This window comes from Nicotiana attenuata, chromosome 3 (genome assembly GCF_001879085.1).
Source record: "Nicotiana attenuata strain UT chromosome 3, NIATTr2, whole genome shotgun sequence".
Classification (NCBI taxonomy): domain Eukaryota; kingdom Viridiplantae; phylum Streptophyta; class Magnoliopsida; order Solanales; family Solanaceae; genus Nicotiana; species Nicotiana attenuata.
The window spans coordinates 494,750-519,251 of record NC_031991.1 but is presented as its reverse complement, the minus strand read 5'-3'; the positions used below and the strand labels follow the sequence as shown (position 1 = coordinate 519,251).

Sequence of the window (24,502 nt, the reverse complement as noted above, 5' to 3'; positions counted from 1 at the left end):
ATTTTAAAGATATGTAATTTATTCCAATACTAGTGAATATACAAATAATATTAGGTTTAAGTAAGAAGAATTGATGAACCAAACCTGTGTTGTTAGAGCAACAGGGACCTCAAGCTTGATTGTCTCGGGAGCCTCGAGGTGAGTTAAGAGCAAATAAAGTATGAACAATAAAGTAAAAACAATAAAGCTTAAGAACAATTGTGGAGCACAGTGAACGAGAAAAGTAGAGTTGAATATTCTATTGCAGTGAATGAGATGAGGTTTATAAATGATTGGGGTCCCCTTTATATAGGAGGAGAAAACCCTAGTATGGTACATTCCTAATTATGGTAAAGAATTCTATTGGTACAACTGTATAACAATCTAGTACGAACTCGTACTATTTCGTACAAATCTTATCCCATAATTTATGCCCTGATCCACGTGCCCTTGAGAAATTCCTGTTCTTTCTTGAGTGTCATCAAAATTGTACTGTCCTCAAGGCAAATCATGACGGGTCTCCGATTTTCTTCTCGAGGTACGCACATCTCGGCCGGGCTCGATTCTTACTTCCAAAATCGAGCTCGAGGTATGATCAAGTCTTCGAAATCGAACTCTCCAATTAGACCGTATACAATTACCCAAGTCAACCAAAATTGGTGAAAACTAACATGGGTATAGGAGAGATCCAAGGGTTCAAGTGTTGGTAATTTCGTCGCAAGACTTGGTGATTGGAACCATCTTCGAAGACTAGATGTGAAAAGCCCATGCTATGCATGGGCCCAACAAGAGATGATTGTTCTTTGCATTTGTATTGTTACATTAGTTCCAGTCTCTGAACATCTAAATCATTTACATGTTCACCTGCTTGAATTTCAAGACTCTAAAGTAATAGTTAGAAATTCTAGTAGAGCATTGAGCCTAGGCATTATTTCTTCATTATTTAACTACTATGAAAGCTTCGAACTGAAATTTAGGATTTTCAGAATTAACCGATTTGTTGATATGTTCATGTTCGGATAACTTCAACATACAAGTGACATGAACAACAATTAAGGATGTGAAAAATAAAAAAAGGGTCAGAGATGGCATTAAACGGAAAGGTAGAAAGTAGAGCAGAAGACTGTTATCATTTCTTGCGTTCTGGTCAACCTAAGTGAAGACAGAGTTCTGTTTAATTCGTGAATATCTTTGAGCAATTTCTCATTCTCAATATTGCCACTTCTTATTTCAACGTCTAAAGCTGTGATTCACATTAAATTTCAATTCAGAACAACCAAAGGAATGAATGAACTCTGGTATCCAAAGATAAAGAAAACCTAGATTTTTCTAAGATGACCTATATCATCTTCCAAGCAGTAGCTATGATATAATTTATTAGCTCCAGGAAAATGAGAACAAAAGCCATTGATACTCGTCAGGACAACAGAGATAAAAATAAATCACAAACACTTAAAAGATAGAGAAAACAGAAATATGAATAACAAATTTAATAGAAATGGTAATTCATTGAAGAATTTGTTCAAACACCTAGAGAAGAGAAGGCATTGGTAGTAATTTTATATCTTCAAAAGCCACCACTAACTATTGGCGATGGCATATCTTTTTAAAATAAAGCCAACACTAACTATTAGCGATGACATATCTTTCGTTCTCAACCAAAGTGGCGCTTGTTAGTTTCTCTTTCAACTTTTCAATCTGGAGATGACATTACGATAGTTCTTCAGTCTTTTCTTTGAGTGTCAACTCTAGTGCTGATTTACGATGGCTCGAGGTTTCCAACTTCTGCTGTAGAAACTTAACCTTTTCGGTTAAATCCTTAACTTCGACAGTTGTCTCGTGACACTTCTTTTCCAGTGATAACTCCAACTCGAATTTTTTACTATTTAAGGACTTAGCTCTTCTTGTGAAAACAACTTATGTTTTAATTCATTTCTTTCAGTATGTAAAGAGTCTAACTCTTGCTGCAGACTATTTGCTTGTGTCATCAAATCATCAATTTTAGACTTTGAGTTGATCTTATCTTCCTCACACTTAGTAAGAATATCAGAAAATTGATCTTCTTTCTCTCTAAATGCTGCTTCCAATTCTTGGACATGAGCTTGCAACCCTGTATTACTTTCTTCTAGTTGTTTAATATCATTCGACTTGCACACAATCTGCTCTTCAAGTTCTTTCTTGTGTACACTTGAGGTTTCAAGTTCAAGCTTCATTATAGCAATTTGATCCTCTAACTTCTTCACCTGAGCCAACCTCTCTCTCTCTCTCGTGAACCTCATATTTCTTGGTAAGAGACAAGATTTCTTTTTCTTTTCCTGTTACTCTCTCCTTTAACCAAGCAGACTCATTTACCAACTTCTGCATCATGCTATTTTCTATCTCTTTACTTCGATTGCCACCACTTAGCTGTTCAAACACCTTTATTTTCCAAGTTATATAACTTAAGTTCGAATTTCACAGAGAAAAAGTTAAGGTAATCCAAAAACAAAGTTCTGGAAGGACAGTATCTGTAGGTGTATAATTTTTTGTACTATATGGAATTACTTTGCAGCTGTCAAAAGTAATCTACATGTTGCATTGTCAATATAATGAGTCATGTAAAACCTGTCACTTTTAGAGCTAAAGTAGCAGTGAAAGGTCAAACGTGGGCTTTGAAAATAACTAAAAAGTTTACTGTATTTACAAAAAGGTGTGATGGCAGTTGATGTAATAATATTAAAAAGCAGGGGCAAAAATATTATGGCTGAAGCTGGCATGTCGACGAAGAGTAGGCTGCTTCACCTGCTCCTACGGTGCTTCTTATATAGGAGAATTAATATCATATCCATACAAGTGAAGATCGTGAGTGAACCAATACAATGTATTGTCACTTAACATTGCCAGTACCCAAGCGGAAGCACACTGTAGATTAACAATATTTCTACACGTTTCCAAACCTAGAGAGTTGTGAAGTTAGAATCAAGTGCGCACAACCTAAGGAAGCGATGGTCTGCATCATAGCGCAATTCGTGACTAGTCAAGTCCAGAAACATAACAAATTCGTGACTAGTCAAGTCCGACAACGGAAGCTAACATAATCTTACTATGATTAACATAACTATTGGAAGACTTAGACTAATTAGTTAGTTAATCTAATTAGTTAGGACCAAAGTGTAAATGTTAGAACTTAGAGAGGTCATAGTTATTATTCTATATGATTGTATATCAGTTAGTTGCTACAGTGAATAAACAGTTGGAAAATTCCCAAACACTGTCTTCTTCTTCTTCACATCAAAGCTCTCTCTAATGGCCAACTTTTGACATTGTATTAGAGCCATGGAGACTGATTCGTGAAGCTTTTTACCACCAATTTCCTACTCAATTGAATTGAGCTGTGTTAATTCCGACGATTCTGTGTCTAATTGTGAAGATCGAAATCTTAAGCTTGTGCGTCAATTGCGACTGAAAAAATTGACCATACGCATCCTCTTTTCCTTCAACCTTCTGATACACCTAGATTGATTCTAAATCCAATTCAGCTCACAGGTTCAGAGAACTATGGACTGTAGAGTAGATCGATGCGACTTTCTCTCAAGGCCAAAAGGAAGCTAGGGTTTGTAACAAGAAAATATGCTAAGGAGATGTACAAGGATGCTCTTCTGGAGGAGTGGGAGACTTGTAATGCGATAGTACATTCCTGGATAATGAACTCTGTTTTGAAGGACTTTCTCAGCGGAATCATCTACGCATCGGATGCACATGCAGTCTGGAAGGACCTCAAGGAGCGCTTTGATAAGGTGAATCGAGTACGTATTTTTCAATTGCACAGATCGATCTCAAGATTATCACAAGGATCGGACTCTGTATCTGTGTATTTTACTAAGTTGAAGGAGTTATGGGCTGAATATGATGTTCTAGTGCCCTTTCCGGACTGTGGTTGTGCTAGATCTAAGGAACACATGGTTTATCTGCATCAACAAAGGGTGATGCAATTTTTGGATGGACTAAATGATACCTATGAGCAAGCTCGTCGACAAATCTTAATGAAAACTACTGAACCAACTCTTAATCAAGCATATGTACTAATCATTCAAGATGAAAGTCAGCAATCAATGGGAAGTGTTTATGTGGCTGATAAAGGAGATCCACTAGCTATGCAAGCTGGTAGAGGACAGGGATACAGAGGGAAGAAACAATTTCTGCAATGTGACCATTGTCGTATGAAAGGCCACATAAAGGAAAATTGTTTTAAAATCATTGGGTACCCTGAAGATTTTAAGGGAAGAAGACCTTTTCAACCTAGAGGAACACTTAATGCAGCTAACCATGTAGGGGGATCAGGATCAACAACTCAAACTTCACAAGAAACAACACAGTCTAAGGGAGACTACTTCTTCACAGAGGCTCAATATCACCAAATTCTGGGATTACTCAACAACAAAGACTCACCAAGTGAAGCTACAACTCAGGCTAATAATGCAGGTAAAGTTACTGCACTATCCTCTAGTGTAGAAGCTTTGAATAAACTGAGAGACAGATGGATTGCACTATCCTCTAATGCAGAAGCTATGAATGAACTGAAAGATATATGGATTGTGGATTCAGGAGCCATACACCACATATTTTCCACATTAGACTTGATGAGTGATGTGAGTAAAATAACTGATAAGGAAAAGGAAAAGGTTACACTGCCAAATGGAGGTTGTGCAAAAATAGAACATACTGGGAGCTCTTTTCTGTCAGCTTTTGATAAGCTGAAAAATGTGCTTCATGTGCCTGATTTTAAGTTCAACCTAATGTCAGTGTCCAAATTAACCAGAGATCTAAGTTGTGCTGTCATATTTTTACCTGAACTATGTGTGTTTCAGGATCTTTACAATGGCAGGGTGAAGGCGATTGGTAAGGAAGATGAAGGATTGTATGTGCTAAAGGGAAGAGGAATCAGACGATTAGCAGCTCATGTTGGTATGAAGGTCACAGCTGGAGATACAGGGGATCTGTGGCAAATGAGACTTGGGCATGCCTCTATTCCTATAATGCAGAATGTTCCTTTCTTGCATAATAAAGTAGATAGTGAGATACAAAATATATGTACTGTTTGCCCCTTGGCTAAACAGTGTAGACTAAGCTTCCCAGATAGTGAAAAAAAGGAGTAATAGACTTTTGAACTTGTTCACATGGATGTTTGGGGACCATACAAGAAGGCAACTCATGACAGGAAGCACTATTTCCTTACAGTTATTGATGACTTCTCAAGGGCTACTTGGATTTTTTTGATGCAATTTAAGAATGAAACTATCATTTTTTTGAAGCAATTTTTATGCATGGTTAAAACACAGTTTGATACTTGTGTTAAGATTTTAAGAACGGATAATGGGATAGAGTTCTTTAACAAACAGTGGGATGATCTGTTGAGATCACAAGGTATTGTTCATCAAAGTAGTTGTGTCTATACCCCTCAACAGAATGGGGTAGTTGAGAGTAAACATAGACACATACTTAACACTGCTAGAGCATTAAGATTTCAGAGTAATGTTCCAAGCCTTTTTTGGGGGGAGTGTGTACAAACAGCAGTATACATCATAAACAGACTACCTTCTAAGATCTTAGATGGAAAGAGCCCTTTTGCTATGCTGCATGGTAGAGAACCCTCCATAGTTCATCTAAGAGTCTTTGGATGTTTATCTTATGCAACTAACCTAGTGATAGAGGACAAATTTGCCGCTAGAGCTAGAAAAGCTGTACACATGGGATATTCCACCACCAATAAAGGATATAGGTTATATGATTTAACCACTAAATGTTTCTTTGTTAGCAGGGATGTATCCTTCAGGGAGTCTGAATTTCCATTCAGGGATATGCAATTACATTCTAACCCACAGGACAACCTAGAAGCCAGTTTTTTGCAGCTTGATCTACCAACTTCTGAAGCAATTGGACCAACAGTTATGGATGAAGGACCAAGATGTTCTATTCCAGCTGAACCAGTCATAGATCATCAAGATGCAGATATTGGACATGCTTAAACATGGAGGAGATAAATGAACCTGCTGCAGATGAACATGATGCAGAGGAGTCAGTGATGAATATTCATGATGCAGAAGCTCACACTGATCATGTTCAGTTAGAGAACATTGCTGTTCTACATCTTGTTGCTCCAAATGGTGAATCAAGCAATATACCTGATGGACAGTCTATACCTGGAAGACAATCTCAAAGAGTGAAACATCCTCCTATATGGCAGAAGGATTATATGGTGCAACTTCAGAAATCATCACAATGCAATTACCCAATATCTCATTTCTTGTCATATGAAAAAATGTCTCCTAAGTACAAGAGTTATGTTTCTGTCTTCTCAGTGTTAAGAGAACCTTATACCTTCAAGGAAGCTGTCAAACATGAGAGGTGGATTACTGCTACGCAACAGGAGGTGCAGGCTCTAGAGGACAACAAAACATGGGAAGTAGTAGATTTACCCCCTGGAAAAACTTCTATTAGCTCTAAGTGGGTCTATAAAATAAAATATAAAGCTGATGGAGAAATTAAGAGGTTCAAAGCTCGATTGGTGGATAAAGGATACAATCAACAGGAGGGATTAGACTATCATGAGACTTTTTCACCAGTAGCAAAAATGGTGATAGTTAGGTCTGTGATAGCCATGGCAGCCTCAAAAGATTGGACTTTATACTAGATGGATGTGTTTAATGCCTTTCTCCAAGGTGATTTGTTTGAAGAAGTGTATATGGACTTACCACAGGGATTTCAAAGGCAAGGGGAGCAGAAGGTATGCAAACTGTTAAATTCCCTATATGGTCTCAGACAGGCCTCCGGACAATGGAATCTGAAACTCACAGAAGCCTTGGTGAGTGCAGGTTTTGTACAAAGTATTTTTGATTACTCTATGTTCACCAAGAAGACAGGAACAGATATTGTGATCATTCTTATCTATGTGGATGATTTATTATTGACTGGGAGCAATAAAAAGTTGATTGATGAAGCTAAGGAAGCTCTACACCAGCAGTTCAAACTTAAAGACTTGGGGAGAATTGAAATATTTTTTGGGCATTGAAGTTCTGAGGTCTAAACATGGGATCTTACTAAACCAAAGAAAGTACTCTTTGGAACTTATCTCTGAGCTAGGTTTGAGTGGTGCTAAACTAGCTGTAACACCTCTTGAGATTAATCAGAAGCTCACAACAGTTGAATATGATGGAGCTGTTGGACTTAAGGAAGCAGACCCCTTAGCAGATGTCACTAGCTATCAAAGATTGATAGGGAAACATCTCTATCTTACTGTTACTATGCCTGATATCAGCTATGCAGTGCAGAGTCTAAGCCAGTTTTTGCAACTACCTAAGAAATCCCGTATGGATGCTGCTCTTAGGGTAGTGACGTATCTCAAGTCTGCACCAGGCATGGGTATTTTGTTAAAGAGAGGAGAGGCAAATACATTAACTGCTTTTTGCGGCTCGGATTGGGCAGCATGTCCAATGACAAGAAGATCTAGTGGCTATGCAGTCAAGTTTGGTAACTCTTTAATATCATGGAAGTCAAAAAAGAAGCACACAGTGTCAAGGAGTAGTGCAGAAGCAGAGTATCGTAGCATGGCATCAGCAGTTTCTGAAATTGTATGGCTACTGGGTTTGTTCTCAGAATTAGGAGTCTCCATTGTTCGACCAATCTCATTATTTTGTGACAGCAAGGCAGCAATGCAAATAGCTGCCAATCCTATCTTCCACGAACGCACGAAACACATTGAGATCGATTTCCATTTCATTCGAGAGCACACCAAAGAAGGCTTGCTTACTACTCAATATGTCACCTCTGAGGATCAGCAAGCTGATCTTCTCACCAAAGGGCCTACCTTCAGGACAACATCATTTTTTACTTAGCAAGCTAGGTGCCTTGAACATTCTCCATCCACCCGATTGAGGGGAGTATTGGAAGACGTAGACTAATTAGTTAGTTAATCTAATTAGTTAGGACCAAAGTGTAAATGTTAGAACTTAGAGAGGTAATAGTTATTATTCTATATGATTGTATATATCGGTTAGTTGCTACCGTGAATAAACAGTTGGAAAATTCCCAAACACTGTCTTCTTCTTCTTCACGTCAAAGCTCTCTCTAATGGCCAACTTTTGACAATAACATAATCAAAGGTAGTATGGCATTCCAGGTTATCCCAAGTATGGTCGTGAAGGTGGTAAATCTTACCACGGAGGGTTAAGATTCTGTTTTTAACCTCTAGGACGAAGAAAACACAAATCTTTCTAGCAGCGGAAAGGACCAATACTCTGGAATTGGTAAAATCAGTGGAGCGAGATAACTCTTCCCAGACAGAATGATTAGCTTCAACTAATTTGGTGTTATGTTTAAGAAATCTCATAGTGTTTTTGTGACCAGAAGTAAAGAAAGCACCATACCAATAGATGTCTTCACCAATAATGGTGTATCCTCCACGAGTATCATATGGGAGCGCCGCAACAGTAGAAATTTTAACCCTAGACATGAACTGCTGCTTCCTCATTTTTCTTCGCCATCGTTTAAGAGTTTTACCTTGGAGAATATCGCCATTTGCTACCTTTGTCATCATCGACTCTGTCAGCATCGACCCAACATCCACGCAACACCACGCAAGCTGCCTAGCGTCAGATTTAGAACCATGAACATAGACAACTGGCCATTGCCTCTGCCCGCCGCCCCAAGCCTCTCCTACTTCCATTGTGAATGAAGTTATTTGTGAATCAAGTTTGCGGGACTTAATTTATACTTAGGTTTTTCTTTTTTTTTTGATATCCCTAAATTTATATTTTTGTACAAAAATGTTACATGTATATTAATTGCTTGAAGGGTAAAAAGATAGAAATTACTTAATGGAAGGTACTTTTTAAGGACAAAATGGTCACTTAAAATTTAAAGGATATTTTTGTAAATTAACTTTGCAAATATGATCTTTTTACTTTTAGTATAACTAGTGTATGTATTCCAAGCTATTTTTATTAGACTTTGAATTAATCACATGAGATTATTGAAAGATATTCTTCAGTAACAAATAAACCAAAGGGTACCAAACAAATTGAGACTTAAGAAGTACACTCTACGCTATTTGAAATACTATATTTTATGTATTAGTGAAAGCAATATCACTTATTTTTAGTTCTATCTTTTGATCCTGAAACATTTTGATGAACACATGCATGGAGGGGATAAATCAATCACGGGAGGATAAAGCTAATGCTCAAGTGCAATTAATCTTTAATCTTGGTTACATGTCATGTCTATGAGAGTATAGAGTTCCTTATTAAGTCAAAATTTATGAGCTCATCCCTTCTTCAAGACCTCATTTTATCTACATGTGTTACATACAAATCATTAATTTAGCCTTGTATTGCAACTTAAGTTAACAAAATATTACATAAACAAATAAAATTAAAGAATTAATCGATCTAGATTCATTCATCTGTATTGAATTTAATGCATATACTCATAATTTTCAATTCAAGACCTTCGTAGTAAGCTAGAATGCTAGAGGTACTCTTTTACTTTTGTTTTACATCGCATTCTCATAGCCAAAAAAAAAAGAAGCAAATAAAAGCATTGTATACCTTTTTGTATGTCAGAGTTCTCGAGGAACAACCAATCAATAAAATCAATGTTCCTTTTATAGAAAAAGGTGGGGTAACTTTCACAAATGGTCAATATGACTATGACTTTTTGTCACCTAAGCCATATAATTTTATTTTTTCACACAAAAATCATAAAACTTTTACTAACTCACACAAAAATCATAATGGCTGGAAAACACAAATTTTCAGTAGTATTTTGTAACAATCTGGCCGGCCGTTTTACGAGTTATAGTCCCGTTTCCCCCATTTCTGCTTCCTTATGTGTTCCTCAGCTGTATTTCATCGTATCATGTTGGTTAGTTTGGGTCCGAAGTGGTTTCGGTGTGGAAGAAGACACTTAGTCTGGAGGTTTAAGTTAGAAAAGTCAATCAGATGTTGACTTATGGGTAAATGATCTCGGATGTGAATTCTGATGGTTTAGCTCAGTTAGGTGATTTTGGACTTGGGAACGTGTCCGAAATATAATTTTGAGGTCTGTGGTAATATTATGCTTGAATTGGCAAAATTGGAAATTTGGCGATTCTCGGTCGGCAGTGGAAATTTTGATATCGGGGTCGGAATGGAATTCTGGAAGTTGGAGTACGCTCGTAGTATCATTTGTGAAGTGTGTGCAAAATTTCAGGTCATTCGGACGAGGTTTGATAGGTTTCGGCATCGTTTGTGGAATTCAGAAGTTTAGAAGTTCTTAGGCTTGAATCCGAGGGAAATTCGGTGTTTTGATATTGTTTTGAGTGTTCCGAAGGTTCGACTAAGTTTGTATATTGACATATGACTTGCTGGTATTTTTGGTTGAGGTCCCGAGGACCTCGGGATGATTTCGGATGGTTATCGGAGAGTTTGGAGATTTGGTAATGCAGCTGAAGCTGCTGATTCTGTCTTAACCGCACCTGCGGAGTGGGAACCGCATGTGCGAGGTCCGCAGAAGCGGGATTGAGGCGCAGGTGCACAGCTGGGATTGCAGGTGCGGCTTGGTCCCCGCATCTGCGATGACCGCGGATGCGGTCAGGCAATCGCAGAAGCGGAAGTGGTCTTTTAATGAAATTCCACATAAGCAGAGAGGTTTCGTAGAAGTCGTCCCGTAAATGAGACCGCAGATGTGGTTTTGCTGGCCAGAACCTATAAATTGGAGACTTCGCGAAATTTGGGTTATTTTCCACCATTCTTGTTCGGACTTGGAGCTTTTGGAGGGTTTTGAAGAGGAAATCAAGGGGGTTTACATTGAGGTAAGTTACTTGAGCTCAATACTCGTGATTATGGTAATTTTTAGTTGTTTAAACATGTAATTAGTAGAAATTAGGGATGAAATTGAGGGGTTAGGGCTTGGAAATTGGAGAGTTTGATTTGGGAATTTGAGAGACCATTTGTTATCGGATTTTGATGAATTTAGTATGGATAGACTCGTGAGTGAAAGAGCTTTCTAGTTTTGTAATTTTTGTCAGATTCCGAGATGTGGGGCCGAGTGCCTAGTTTGGGTGAATTTCGGAATTTTGGTCTAAATTATTAGTTTTTCGTATGGAATTGGTTCCTTGGCCTATATTGATTGCATTGTATTATTTTTGGTTAGATACGGGACGTTTGGAGGCCGATTCTAGAGGCAAGGGCATCGCAGAGTAGGGAGTTGATCGATTTGAGGTAAGTAATTATTATAAATCTAGTCCTGAAGGTATGAAACCCCGGATTGTACATCGTTTTACTTCTTTGAGGTGACGCACACGCTAGGTGACGAGCGTGCGGGCTTCGTTGGGGATTGTGACTTGTTTCGTCCCGTAACAACTATAAAGTTGCTTATTTGACTAAAAACTAAATGATTCTTATGTGTTTTAGAAAGAATTATTATAAATTGGGCTGAATGCCATATTTGGGCCTTGCACCGAAGTTGTTGGACCCTTAGGGGCCTTTTCTTATTATCCTCTCACTGTTTTGATTTAAGATCTATTCTCAGCCATGTTGTGTTTACTGACTTTATAACTCAGTTTTTATTACCTCATTTTGATGCATAAAATAATATTTTGGGCTGAGCACCCTATTTTTACTGATAGGCCGAGTAGCTTGAGAGGTTTATGGTTGAGTGAGGCCGATGGCTTATTCTTGTGAGGATATTATGTGATCGGGCTACGCGCCCCAACATGTTGATACTGATTTATGATTATGAGAGATCGAGGGCCTGATTGATTTATGCCACGAGGTGACTTGTTATAGTGCTTGGGCTGTAGGAGCCCCTCCGGAGTATGCACACCCCCAGTGAGCACATGTACCCTGAGTGAGTGATATATGATATGCCCGAGGGGCTGTATACGATTGACTGTGAGGTTTTCCCCAGGGGCTGATTCTGAGTGATGTTATTCCCGAGGGGCGATTTGTGATTTATGTTGCCCGAGGGGCTGTATACGAGCGATGTTCGCCCGAGGGGCTGTTTATGATTTTCATCACTTTTACTCTCTTTTGCATTGATCCCCCTGTTGAAATTGCTGAGAAATATTTTCAAATAATTTTAAGCGAAAACTGAATTTTTAACGAGATGATTTGACTCAAATACTGATTTGAAAGCATGTTGTACTTACTGAGATTTTATGATGTGGACTTTATGTGTTCTCTACTGCTCAGTCTTTATTTACCTTTATTACTTACTGAGTTGGCGTACTCACATTACTCCATGCACCTTGTGTGCAGATCCAAGGGTTGCTGGACATGCTAGCGGTTGTTGATTTTCATCCGTCGCGAATCTGTGGAGTTAGCAAGGTAGCTGCATGACGATCGCAGCCCTTCTCTTCTCCCTCCTATCTTCCTTTAGATATTATTAGTTATTTTTTCCCAGACTGTATAAATCTTAATTTTTATTGGACAGTTCTTAGTAGATGCTCATGACTAGTGACACCCCGATGTCGGATTTTTCTTCCGCACTTTATTATTTAGATTTATCTTATGAAGTTTTATTAATTAAATTGCTTAAAGAAATATTTACTTTGAAATATCGGGTTGTTTTGATAAATGAGTCGGCTTGCCTAGTTCCACATCATCACGACATGGTAGATTTGGGTCGTGACATATTTCCTTATTCCGTGTTTATCTTTTATTTTATTCTGGTGAAATAAAAATGCTATCAATTTGAATGAAAGTCTTAAAAATAAAAATAAGAGAAAACTATTGTGTTTTGAAGGATTCACTTTTAGTATTATTTTTATTTATCTACATATAGGTAGGGTTGGGTCATTCCTATTTTAATTGGATTATTACTTATTAGACTAAAAATAAAAAATAAAAAATCGTGAAATAAGAAAGTACTATTGAAAAGTTGCATTTTTGGTTATTATGATTTTTGTGTGAGTTAAATAAGTTTTATAGTTTTTGTGCGAGAATATAAAGTTACATGACTTTAGTAAAAAAAAAATTGTAATTATATGACCATTTATGAAATTTATACAGAAACAGTATAACGTACTAATGAAGTTAATATCTCATTTTATTTTTTTTTAAAAAAAGAGAAGAAGATGTGTAACGAAGTTCTCTCACCTTTCTTTCTTGTTTAGCTGTTGTTTGCGTCCCTTCTTGTTTAAATTTTGTTCATAAGAATTTGTATGTGCTTCGCATTCATTAGAAAATCAAAATATGACTAAATGATTCGTGTCATAAGTCTAATAAAAAGAAATTGATCTTTACTAATCAAGTACCTTTTCATTATTCTACCATGTCTTCATGACTCTTGACACCATACATAAAAGTTTTGACAAAAATAATTTGTAAAAAAAAGAAAAAAAGAAATTAGCATTTGAGTTATAAAATATAAGAAATCATACTAACGTAATACAGTGATAAAAATGACGATGTATCATTTAAAGGATGTAGATGCCACCCGTTTAGTTTTTTTTTAGTTAAGTTATGTTATAAGAATGTTTCGTTTATTTTAAAAAATATAAAAGAAAAATATAATAGAAAAGGAAAAAGAAGAGAACTCAACAAGGAAAAAGATTAGAAATCATGAAATGGATATCCTCTTTTTTCTCTCTTGGTTCTTTTTTTTTTCGGGAAATTACCAGCTATGTCCATTTATAAGTAGCTCATTACAAAAATTGGCCAATTGATAAAATATTACTATATTAGCCAAATTAGCCAATTAGCTATTTGTAGCAAAAAAATATCAAATTTTTACTTTATTTTGAGTGGGTGTTATTAGAATAGATTGAGCACAACTTAAGGAGCTTGAATCTCAGTTTTGGGATGATTTGGTGAAGTTTTGAAGTGGTTTGAATTGAAAATTCGAAGTAAAAGCTGAACAAGAAAAAAATGATATCACACTGTGTATCATTTGTGTATCACATATGTATCATATTTGTATGTATCACATGTATATCCATGTGTACATGTGTGCGAGATGCATGCGTGATACATGTGTCGCAGAAGACATTTTTGAACTCTTAATTACGAATTTTGATACAAAACCAATTCAAATCACCTCCAATCTTCCTCAAATTTTGTATATTGATTTATCTATATATTTTCAATGAATTTCAACTATACCCATTGAAAAAGTTCCTTTTTGTTTAGATTTTTGGAATATTCTATAGAATTTTGTATTTCATCACCTTATTTGCTACCCCTTCCATGAAATTTTCTTTCCGTCTTGTATCTAATGTTGTTAATCACGCTTAAAAATACGAAAAGTGATTTTTGCATGTGATTCTTTGAGAGAAAGAACCCTACTATTTGGTTTTTCAATTTTTGTTGGCTAGTTTTAGTAAGTCTATGACTAATGGCTAGAGGTTGGTAAATTGAGATTTATTTGGGACATTTGGGTAAGTTTCCTTCTTTTTTCTCTTTTCTATCTTTTTTTCTCTCTTGGTTTTTTCTCCTTTTATGTTCTTTTTTTTAATGTATATTTCTTTCGATCCTATATCCTACCATTCGTTTTGCCTAATTCTTCTCAAATCAAATAATAAATCTCTCACTTTTCTTCTCATAATCTACTATAAAATCTCAAAATGTATGTTCTATTCTCCCAAAGTCATGCTACCATTTATAGTCTCATTTCTCCTTCCAATACATTCAAAGAGAAAACTAAGAGAAATGAAAGATCTGACATATACTTACAAAGAGAATCATGATTTGCTTGCACTAAAAAAAATTCCTCTCGAGTGCTACATGTATAAAAGAACAAAAAATTAGTACATTATGTTCTAGGAAGTTGGTAAATGCCGTCTTCGCCTTCAAATCCAGCAATGCCATGGCTGTCACCTTCTCCCCATATTTTGTTGTTGCTTTTACACCCTATTGATATTGCTTTTTATCTTTCATTAGAGTAAAACTCCAAGAGCATGAAACTAACCAAAGAAGAGTTAAAATAGTAGAGTTATGTTTTCGCTTTAACCCTATTTCATATCATAGCTTCTTATCTTCTTTGACGATGTAAAAGTATGAGATTTGACCCTTGAATCTGCTTCTCATAAGCTTTGTTGTCACCTCTTACCTATATCTCATAATCTAAGTATGATGGGCCTTCTAATATGGTTATTTTTAAGACCCTAGATAAATGTGTAACAAATAACATTAAAGAAGAGAAATGAAAAGTTTCTTCACCAGCACAATCCACCTAAATAAAATAAATGAGAGAAGATTAAGAGACATCAGTTAGCATGCATTTATATCAAGCATCATTATTCACACACAGGGAAGCGCACGATAGCGTGCTCCTACTAACGTACGCTGGCCAGCAATGGGGAGGGGTAGACCTAAGGGAAATGCAATCGCGATTCAGCGGATGGAACCTATAGGAACTAGTAACAACACTCAAAGCTGTGACAGGAGAACTCAAAATCCTCAGATCGGAGTTGATGAAGCAAACCCAATGGAACAGTGGCCACCATTATCAGCTACAAAGGAAGGTATGAAAACACCTCCTACTATGAAAACTGCACCAGTAATTGTGAGTGAGATGAAAACCGATGAAGATTAATTGACTGAGGCTAACCCTAAATCAAAGCAAATCGACATGCATGTGAGTAATCCAGTAGTAATTGCTGAAAATCTGAGGGAAGCAAAGGGTTAGGAGGACACTGATAAAAAATAAGGAGAAGTAATTGCTGAGAATACAGAATCAGAGCAAGGGCAAACTTGTTTCTAGGTATCAGGATGGTGGCGAAAGGAATGGACCTAAGCTTCATTGCACCAACTATAAAAAATGGTGAGGTAATAATTGAACTTTGCAAGGAGGAAGTGGAAGAAGAGACACAGAAGTGGAAACAAGCGCTGATACTCTATATAGTTGGAGGTACACCAACTATAGGAGCTATGGAGCGTTTCATTGTTTCAACGTGAAATTTTACAACAAAACCAAAAGTCTATTTTCATAATGATGGATATTTTGTTATAAGATTTAACTCTACCAGTGACAGGGATGAAGTTCTGTATTCTGGACCCCATATGCTGAATAACAAGCCAATTATCATGAGAGTATGGTCAGCTAACTTGGATTTTAACAAGGAAGTGTTGCAGATTATTCCTATATGGGTTAAGTATCCTAATCTTCCTCTCAATTGTTGGGGAGCAAAATCATTAAGCAGGATAAGTAGTGGATTAGGGATTCCTTTATATGCAGATACATATACCACTCAGTTGGATCGAATTTCCTATGCTAGAGTACTAATTGAAATGGATGTAACTAAAGATCTCCCCAAAGCTATAAAGGTCACAGATCCTAATGGAAGGGAATTTATGCAAGAGGTGGCATATGACTGGGTTCCTGAGTTTTGTCATACTTGCATGCAAGTAGGACACCAGTGTAACAAAGAGCAACCAGCACCTAAAGCCAAAACAAAGCAGCAGAAGCAGAAGCAAGAATGGCAGCCCAAAGTGACTCGGAATGATAAGGGGACTCAGTAAAATATAGTAACCAATAACAGTAAGGAGGTATCTATGCTTAATGAGGGAAAGGGCACCTGTGAGAGTCGACCTATGATACTAGCTAGAGAAGAGCAGGAACATGCATGGAAAAAAGCTACAGGGAAATCAGTTACTAGAAGCAGGGAAAAGCCAGATGATGGAACCATTAGCATAATAAATGGTTTCAACATACTGGCAGAATCTGGATTGCAGCTGACATATCAGACAACTGGGAGAGGGCACAAGTAGTCAAAGGAGTCAAGAAGGAGTGGAAGGAGGGTCACAACCTCTATTCATTCCTGTATGATGCTTGCTACATGGAACATTAGGGGTTTGAACAAGATCCCTAGGCAGAAAGAGGTCAAGAGGTTTATAAGAAGTAATAGAATAAATATGATAGCACTACTAGAACACAAAATAAAGGAGCAAAATGCCATACAAATAATAAGGGGAATCACTCCAGTATAGACTTGGGCTGCCAATTATGAATATAGTAATAGAGGAAGAATTTGGATTCTATGGGACACCAATGAGATAGATTGTTTGGAATTGGGGAAGTCCTCCCAATACATTCACACTATAGTTTGCATAAAGAGTATGAGAATGAGATTTAATTTCACTGCAGTGTATGGTCTTCATACAGTAGAAGAAAGGAGATGCTTATGGAGTGACTTGAATAGATGGAATAATGTACAGCAGGGGCCATGGCTGATAATGGGAGACTACAATGCTATTAGATCAGGGGAGGATAGACCAATTGGGAACCCTGTACAAGAAGCTGAGATTAGGGACTTCAAAATGACTTCATTGAGCATAATGATTTGACAAAAAGTAGAACTACTGGAAGGAACTTCAAATGGACAAATGGTCACACATACAGTAGAATAGACAGAGCCTTGGTGAATGCTGAATGGATGCTGCAAATGCCACATCTAGAAGTAAGGGTAATGGATCCAGGTTGTTCTGACTACTCTCCTCTGTGTATTAACTTTGAAGATAATGACGATAAAGATCCAAAGCCTTTTAAATTTCTATCTAGCTGAGCATTGTGAGTACGTGATTTTTGCCCTATATGAATTACTCCCACAAATTCAAAACAAAATGTATTTTTTTTCATTTGTTTGCAATTTTGTGGATTTTTGTGGCATTTTCTGTCAATTATTTCCATTTGTCTATGCGTGTTTATTTTATTTAATTAATAAAAAATACAAAAAGATGTTGCGTTTGCATTTAGGATTTAACTTTGCATTTTGAATTAAGTAGTAAATTAGTTATTTTATAAGAATTGGAAAAATCAGAAAATAGTTATATTTGCACTTTTAATTTCAATTTTTGAACTTTAGTTTTTCCTTTGATTTGGTTTTTTATTATTTGTGATAATTGTTATTTAGAGTTGGTTAATGTAATTTGATAAAATAATTTGATTAGTAATTAATTTAGGTGTTACTTTTATTTTAAAAAGAAACAACAACAACAACAACCTAGTATAATCCCACTTAGTGGGGTCTGGGGAGGGTAGTGTGTACGCAGACCTTACCCCTACCCTGGGGTAGAGAGGCTGTTTCCAAATAGACCCCCGACATCCTTCCCTCCAAGAACTTCCCACCTTGCTTTTGGGGAGACTCGAACTCACAACATCTTGGTTGGAAGTGGAGGTTGCTTACCATCAGAGAGGAAAACAAAAGATGTGAATCAGATTTAGGCTGATTTTTCTATTTCAATTCTTAAGCCCAATTCAATTTCCCCTTAAAACCCAAATAAATCCCGGCCAGAACCGGCCCAAACCCGTTTCCACCTGGTCCAGCCCCCCACTCAACCAAAATGATGATGTTCCTTGCAGTTTAATCTAGACCGTTGATCTCAAATGACCAAACGGTCCGGAACTGATCCTTTCCAACTCTAAGACTGTCTGAATCTGGACACCCCCCCTCAGAACCCCCTCAGTCCCATCGTCTCCAAACTAAACCCTAAGAGACGCTGCCTTAGTTCTCCACCGTTGGTTGCCGGCGGCGCTGCCTCCAATCGACCCCAGCTCAGCACCACAGATCCCCCTTCGTCTCCCCATTCCGAATCCTCGCTTGGTTTCCTTCGAATCACCCTAGATCCCGTCGAATCTTGATTTGAAGGGACGAACCCTAAAATCCCAAAAATCCAATCGTCGAGTTTTCAAGGTTTGAGGTTGAAACGGGCTTTATTCGCGTGTTTTCATTTGAGAACACACGATTAAAGCCCCTTTTAGTCAAAATCAAAGGCTCAAGGGTTACTTTCAAGATGTGTTCAAACTGTTTCTTAGGTATGCATATCTTTCTTTCTCTTTCAGTCATTTTTCTTTTTTCTTTTGTTTCATCTAGTTACCAGTCTTCATCCTCTGGTTTCATCTCTTCTGTATTATTTGTTTTTCGTTCTTGTAATCACTTTTGCTTGCATATTTTCAATTAAAGTTAACAATGCATGTTTGTTTTAATTTCGTGGTCTCTCTGTCGTTATTTCGTTTTTATTTCGGGTTTTCAATAAAAAAGAAGGTTCTGAGTTTCCCTTGGAAATATTGTTGGACTCATTAGTTTTAGGTTTCGTGATTGTGAATTAGGCTGTAAAAATCAAAGTTCAGGAGGGGAATTTATCTGGTATTGACAGGCCCAATCTTAGAATTTGGACTTTGTTCTACAGTAATAACAAAGGGTCTGGGGGGTAATTTAGGGATTCTATGGTAGGGAATATTGTTGTAACAGAATAGGAAGCTTCCTAAGAAGCTGGGTTGGGGACTTGTTTTGAATTCTGATAATTAACTAGGGGTATGGGAGCTAAAACAAAAATTGGAAAAGGGGCAAAATGCAAAGACTGAGGTCTGTGAGTTGCCCTACTTCCTTGCCTATAAAGGCACACTTCCTTGCATTTCAAGGCAGACTTTGAAGAAATAATATCCAAAAAACTAAAAACGGCTGGGGTTTCTTGAAAATTCTGAATTCCTTGCATGATTTGTTGAGAAAAATTGTTCAAACTCTGCTGATTTTTAAGTTTTCTGACTTCATCTGGTGAACAAAACTTTTGAAAACAATAGTTTCTCATCCTAGGGTGGAAATGGATTAGAGTTGGGTTTTGAAAAGTTCAGGTTCAAGCCTTGTTGTTGGTTTACTGTTCTATTGAATTCCTTGAGTTGGTTTCACTATTTTGACTGGTTGAATCTGAGCTTAGCTGATTCTGTTGTTACTTCTTCCTGTTTGAACTCCCTGCAGCTGATCTTTGCTGTTTCCTCACTTCTTTTCCTTTCAAATTTCCAGGTACATACCCCTGATCTTGAGCATGTAAAGAATGATTCATGAGTTGTTTCGAAGAAAGATGAAATGTTCTGATATCAAATGTTCCTACTGTTATTTAGCATTTATTGATTTTCATTTGTTAATTCCGTAGGTTTTATTATTGTCAGAAGTATCGATAGATTTTAAGATCCATGATATGTTTGTAAGCTCAAATTATACGAACATCTTGTTAATTGAAAAAATTAGTATAAATAGAGTTGAGCATGAATATGAAATCTCCGTGTGCTCCAGTCACTGTGGGTTGATGCATGAATTTGAAAGTTATTTTGAATTGGTTAATGCTAGTGTCAAAAAGGGGCTGCTTATTCGTGAAGGTCGTTGCTTGGGTAGAGACTCGATGTTGAGTCTGGATCCTCAACCTTGTTCATACAGGGCTTGGGCTCACTAGCTTTGGGGCTTGAAATCATCTACAAAGGAGAGTTGTTTGTTTTTACTATTTGGGCTTGTCCTTGGAGCCTAGTAGTTCACTAGTTGATTGCTGGATCATTATAAAAGCAGATTGGATCCAAGTTGCATGACAAAACTGTAGAAAACTTAGATGTTTAATTTGTGCCCTTTTTAAAAAAAACAAAGTTTGAGTTGGGAAACTCGAGTCTGCGTTCCAGGTTAACGACAGTGATTGATGCTCTTTGACTGGCACGACAATCTGTAGCATAAAACTGGGCCTACGAAGGCCCATTTGAAGGGTAGTCGAACTCAGCCCACCTGTGCGTTTTTTACTCATCTTGAATTTGGGCTCGTTTTGAGCCCAAAGCTCGAAGGCATCGAAAAAGGGGTCTGTTCAGTGATGATTGAAATAGTTTCCCTTTGAACCTTTAATTCACCAAGACAGTGCGTTTTAGTAAGCTTGTAGTGTAGAACCCTTAGCTTAAACAAGTAGAAGTTCCACAAATTTTCCTTAGTTAATTAATTGGGCTCTCTTAAAAGTAGATCGGAGGTGTTCCATATTAGGTAATACAAATAGTTTATGGCCCTCCGAAATTTAGTTTGAATTCCCTTTTAAAATTGGAATTGAGGTGCGCCATGCCAAATAAAATCTCAAGATGCGTGGCCCTCATTTAATTAATCTTTTTAATCCTTAGAATTCGAGGCGCGCCATTTAGCGAATTTTCCATGGCCCTCGCAAAGTTAAAAACGCGTAGTTGCTTTAGGCGCGTAATTTTAATAATCTACATTCCTAAACTCGGGTGTGCATTTCATGTGACCCAAATCCAAATCTTAATAACTTTGAATAAAATATGTATCGGATTGCGGGTGCATTTCATGTGGCACGGTCCAAAGACAAGTTTTAGACGACGTTAAAATCTTCTTTAAAATGAATAAAAGCGGTTATAAAGTTAAAATGCATATAGGTTCAAAAGTGTTGTAAAATCAGATAATCAGGCCAATTTTAACAGTTTAGCGACCGTGCTAGAACCACAGAACTCAGGAATGCCTAACACCTTCTCTCGGGTTAACATAATTCCTTACCTGGATTTCTGGCTCGCGGACTGTAAAACAGAGTCAATCTTTCCTCGATTCGGGATTTGAACCGGTGACTTGGGACACCATAATTATCCCAAGTGGCGACTCTGAATTTTTAATAAACAAATAATCCTATTTCGATTGTCCTTTAATTGGAAAAACTCCCTTATACCCTCCCGGGGGTGTAGGAAAAAGGAGGTGTGACAGCTCTGGCGACTCTATTGGGGACAAGAACCCAGAATCTCTGGTTCAGGGTTCAATAATTCGTGCTTAGATGAAATGTTATAGTTGGCTTTATCTGATTTTGCTACATGTTTGGGCCTAATATGCTAAATGTTGCTTTTACCGTTTTGATATTCTGTGAACTGTATATAAACTGCTATGAAATCCTTCCTCTCTCTGAGTCTTCTAAATCATGGAGAAGGGTACACTTCGTGTAACTTCTCTTCTGTCTAGAGTCTTATCCCATTGAACGAGGTTCGGACTAGTTGCAAAGCCGGTGAAGCTTCTATATTCCCGGTACGCTGCCCCCCCCCCCAGCTCGAGCTGTCCGCTCGGGTAAGCCAGGTCTAGAACAATAAACCCAGGTTTTAAACCTAGTATAACAAAGCCTCATGCCTGATCCCTAGTAGGAACTCTTGTTTGCATCACGTGCATTTGACTTTGGAGACTCAACACAGGGGTTGGGTCTGTCTAGGACAGGTGTACCTGAAATGAAAAGACCATCCTGATGCATCCTGCTTGCTACTTGTGCATTTATTTGTTTCGGATTTGCATGTTGACCGGCTTTTGAATAATTAGAGGAAAGATGGAAAAGAAAAATCAATGTGAGGGCTCAGAGAGATAATTACTTGTTTTGAAAAATCAGTGTCCAAAATATACTCAAACTCTGCCAAATTTCTGACAAAAATTTTCTGTTTTCCTTTTTGAAAAAATAGTTGGTTTTTATTTTCGTCAAATCTGCCCGAACTACGCTAGTTTGATTCTCATTGGATGTGGGATACGTAGGCAACCCCCATCGGGTCCAACTTCCTCTTTTGCAAAATAGCCCAAAAAGGACCAAAAATTTTATTGTAAATAAGTAAGGTGATGCCATTCTTGACAAAAATAGCCGAATGTCCACAAAAGGGCGCCGGAGGGCTATTTTTGCAAGAACAGCCTCCTTTGGTCATTTTTCAAGGTTTTGGCCGGTTAGCGAACACGGCCTTAAAATCTTCTTCCTCGAAATGCTGAAAGGCCGTATTGGCAAAGCCGGATATTTGTTATGAAATTTTGAAAAAATAGTGATAACTTTTTGAGTCAATATGAGTCTTGATTTTTCTCTTAATTAAAATCACCCTAATAAATGTGCAGGATGAGCACAGATGAAAATGAACCCTTTTCAGCTCTTAAAGAGATCCCCTTACAGCTCCACATGTGGTGGAACAATTTAGGGAAGGACAATAGAGAAACTGTGGTCAAAGTTTTGGGTGGCCTTACCTGACTTTTGAACATCAAGCCAAGATTGGACGTGATTGAAGCCCTAATACCTTTTTGGGATCCGACTCGCAATGTGTTCCGCTTTTCTAACTTCGAGCTCACACCCACTATAGAGGAAATTGCGGGTTACGCCGGCCTCAGTGGAAACCTTAGAAGTCTTTACCCTGTATCACCAAGACCGGTATCTCCACACAAATTTCTCGACATGTTGAGTATTAGCCGAGACATTCAGGATGGGAGTTTGTCTGAAGGGTATTGCACTTTCCAATTCTTGTATCATCGCTATGGAAACCCCAAAGGATTCGAAGCACCGAACACTGGTTTGACTCATGCCATAAATAAATATAAGTGGGAGGCAAGGCGAAGTTTGGTTTTTATAGCAGCACTCTTGGGTACTGTAATCTGTCCACGAGACGACGGCAACATAGAACTGGGCCTCGTGGGAATGGTTGATGTTGCAATTAAGAGAGCTAATGGTACCTTGGTTCCCCTAATTCTATCTGAGATTTACCGAGCTTTTCCCATTTGTCGGGAAGGGGGAAAATTCTTCCAAGGCTGCAACTTGCTACTACAATTATGGATACAGGAGCATCTTTGCCATCGTGTCGGATATATGAACCACGGTATGACCGGTTTGAAACGCATTGAAGAATTTGAAAGCCGAATGGTGGGCATTGCCTTTCCCGAGGGTACTGAGGCTTGGTTTACACTCTTGAGTTCTTTGACCGCCGATAAAATTGAGTGGGCGTTCGGATGGCTTCCTGTTACCGAAGGAATGTACATGTCAGCTGAAGTGTGTTATCTTCTCCTTATGGGCACCCGGAGCATCCAGCCGTATGCTCCTCATAGGGTATTGCATCAACTGGGCAGATTTCAAACCATTCCCCACGACGAGGATTTGAGTAGACATGTCATAGAATTGGGCCCAAAGGCTGCATTTCCGGAAGGAAGAGTTCGCCAGGTGTGGAATCAATGCAGATTTCTTGAACCTAAGACCATGGTTCGGGATTTAGCCAGAGGTGAGGTAGACCCCAAGTCGCTACTTGGTTCAGCAAAAGGTTTCAGATTCCCGAGAGACCTGCTAAGAGAGCTCATGTCCAACAATTTACCAATGACTCGCAGAAGCAGTGGGGCTGGTTAGCAAAAGAAGAAAGCTATGGGGCTAAAATAAGTAAGTTGGAAGGACAAATCAGGGACCTCAAGTTTGGCAACAGTATCCAGGCGGCCGCAGATGAAGGTGAAAAGAAAAGGCTAACTAAAGAAAATGAAGCCCTCAAAGCACAAATCCAGAAGATGAGAATAGCTGCTAGAAATCCGGAAAGAAGCCGATCGGATGAGAGGATTATAAACAGTCTGAGAAAGAAAGCCCTTGAGTGTCAAGATGGCCTAGAAAAGTCTGAGGCCAATCTAGCGAAAGTCGGGGCTCAATTGGCAAAAAATGCAGAAGGGCGGGCACGGTTTGTGCAACAAATGAAAAGGAATTATGAAGGTACAATCACCAATCTGAAGAGAAAAGTAACTACCCTTGAAAATGAGGCAGCCAAACAGGCCAAGGACTTTAAAGATGACAGGGAACATTGTTATGATTTGATGGCTCAGATGGAGGAAGAAATACAACAATTGCAAAATCAAAACCATCACGACACTCAAGTGTTGGAAGCCCGGAATCAGCAGATAGGGCGTTTGTTTCAGGAAAAAGGGAGAATTCGAGAGAGGATCAGAGCCATTGCTGACTACATTGTCGTGAAATGCCAAGCGTGTGAGGACATGACTCGTACCACCTTC

General features: G+C 38.0%; 1 long non-coding RNA gene across 1 annotated transcript in view; it reads right to left on the bottom strand.

Annotated features, from left to right (window-relative positions):
- Positions 1–8,660, bottom strand: part of LOC109224502 — a 29,988-nt gene extending 21,328 nt beyond the window's left edge. Inside the window, exon 1 of the long non-coding RNA XR_002067695.1 lies at positions 8,382–8,660. This is a non-coding gene — a long non-coding RNA (uncharacterized LOC109224502). The remainder of the gene's footprint in view (positions 1–8,381) is intronic.